The following is a 2,895-nucleotide window of genomic DNA, read 5'->3' as shown; positions in this document are numbered from 1 at the left end:
AACTTGTCAATTTCTGGGTGGGACGGATGCTAAAGTGCTCTGAAAAGCAATTTGGTTCAACCAGGGAGGGACAGTTCAACTCTTGAAAAAAAAAATAATAATCTCCCTCCCATATATTTTCTTAGCCTGAAATCTGGCTCTCCTCCTGGAGACTGTTCGCCTTTATTGAGCACAACGGAGCTGTTGTTTTGCCTTTCCAATTAACAACTGTATAGGAACTCCATTCTGGGGTGTCCCTACCGAACCCTGATGGTCATACGACTTTCTCCTCTGGGCACTAAACTCAGAGAAACCTATCCAGTAGAGGAGAGAGACAGAGGATCGGGGTTCTAATTCCAGTTCTACTACGTCTTAATCCCCATTTTACAGATAAGGGAACAGAAGCACAGAGAAGTTGAATAACTTGCCCAAGGTCACAATAGACTTGTGGTGGAACTTGAATTAGAACCCAGGTCCTCTGACTCCCTCCTCTACTGGATTGGTTTCTCAGAGTTTAGTGCCCAGAGGAGAAAGCCATATGACCATCAGGGTTCATGTGGGACTCAAACTGTGTCCAACGTGATCAACCTCATATCTACCCCAGCGCTTAGTGGAGAGCCTGCCACATAGTTAGGCTTAACAAAAAAAACTAAAAAAAAGAATACTAGAAGGTAAATTACGTAAATATTCAGCCCAAGCAGGTCTTTAGCCTTTGTTTAAATTATCAGAGACCAGAATTAAGTGCACACTAATTAAGCAGGGAGCCAGCAATAAAAATTGATTAAACACACAGCTCAGATGAACAACCATTTTCAGTTCCTCCTCCTTTCCTGATATGGGAGGATCCTCAACTCATTTTTAACTGACCAGTTTTTCTGTTTGTTTCTCTAGCAGGGATTTAGGATGATCTGGGCGGGACTTCCACCTCCACTATGATCCTTCACCCCGTAGGGATTCCACCAGGCCTTCTTGGCCTCAAATCTCCTTTTGAACTTCTCCCTTTGAACTCTTGGGACTGCCAAGCCATTCTGAGGTTTTTCCGCTAGGGCTTTAGCGGTCAAGGAAGGAAAATTAAGCAGCATGGCATAGTAGACAGAGCAGGCAACTTGGAATCAGAAGGTCATGGTTTCTAATCCTGCTCTGCCACTCTGCTGTGTGACCTTAGGCACGTCACTTCACTTCTCTGGTCCTCAGTTCTCTTATCTGTCCAATAGGGATTGAGCCCCATGTGGGACAGGGACTGTGTCAAACCTGATTTGTTTGTTTCCACCCCAGCACTTAATACAGTGCCTGGCACATAGTAAGGGCTTAGCAAATACCATATTATCAGCACTTAGTACAGTGTCTGGCACATAGTTAAGTGCTTAACAAATACTATCATAATAATACAAGCACTTAGTAAGGACAGTGCTCTGCATATGTGCTCAATAAATACCACTGATAATGAAATAACCCAAGGATATCTACCCATCTAGCATTATGCCTTGCACTTCTATCACCTCTCCCTCTTTAGGATTCCAAAGAGGTGGGACGAGGATGATATTTAAGCATGGAACACTGAGGAGGAAAACTACAATCTGACTTCTGTCTGCCAGATCTCTCTTTCTGCCAGTTGTTGAAGCAATGCCAGCCCATCAGTACACCAACAGGTCAACGTAGATGAAGCCAAAAATTGTTTACTTTTACTGGACATACCATTGGCCTGATCCAATGATGACATTTCTTTGGTCTAAGGAAATAAGATGGTCTTAGTGATATTGTCTTTACTAAATCTTTGTCCACCTCTTGCACTAGGGTCAATTTCATCAGCTTTTTGGAATAATAAAGGGACCGTGAGCATGCCAATTCAAACGTTGTATTTGAAACCATCTAACTAGTATACCAACCCATCATTCTTTTCTGGAGATATGTTTTTGCATAAATATACATTTTGCCTGACTTGACAGACCATTCCAGGAACAGACATGTAGATTGCAGACATACTGGTAATGACAACCACAGCTAGGCCATGCTGACATGAAGCAATGGCAAATGGTGCAAGAGTAAACATGTTGTTCTGATCCAGAGTCGGAAGCAGAAAAGCAAAGAGCACCAGATCCTGCTAGCAGTAGGGTTAGGGGCAGAAGAAGAGATTATTCAAGGTCATATATTTGGCAGAACCTACCAGACTGACACCCGGCCTTCCAACGTATCACTATGGACAATAAATAATTACCTCCTACTCATAATATCATGTTATATTGTGTCACATATCAAATGTATTTTAACTCATTCTATTATAAATATTGTAGCATATTGCATATAAAATATGATTTCTGTTTTTAGAGTAATCAGTCTCCAAGGACTTCAGTCTCCAAGGACTTCAGAATGCTTTATTGATTTCTAGGGAGCCTGAGGCAGATGTTAGAAATGAAGGGCCGAGCTCAAGGTCAGAATACTTCAAATAATTTGAAGCTCTAGTCTTTAAAGGCAGCCACTCTTGGGTCATTGTTGAACATGTAAAAGGAATTAGCAGGGCTTAATGGAAAGCACATAGGTCTGGAAATCAGAGTCTGGGGTTCTAATCTTGGCTCTGTCACTTGGCTGATGTGTGACCTTGGGCAAAACCCCATTTTCCTCATCTGAGAAAACTGGGATCAAATATCTGTTCTCCCTTACCCCATAGATTGTGAGCCTCATGCTGGACAGGGACAGCATCCAATCTGCTTATATTATACCACCTCAATACTTGGCATGTAGTAAAAATTTAAATACCATTATTTTTATTATTATATGGGTGACACAGCAGAGGAGTACAGTATGCTGAGTAGCCTCTTGCCTTTATAGAAGAGCTTTTCCTAAGTGTCTCACAAACCTGACTTACCCACAACTAATGGTTCTTAAGCAGCACCTCCTTGGACTCTGAACCCCAATTTG

The sequence above is a fragment of the Ornithorhynchus anatinus genome, chromosome 9 (assembly GCF_004115215.2).
Source record: "Ornithorhynchus anatinus isolate Pmale09 chromosome 9, mOrnAna1.pri.v4, whole genome shotgun sequence".
NCBI lineage: Eukaryota > Metazoa > Chordata > Mammalia > Monotremata > Ornithorhynchidae > Ornithorhynchus > Ornithorhynchus anatinus.
The sequence above is the reverse complement of the archived record's forward strand: the minus strand, read 5'-3'. Positions refer to the sequence as shown.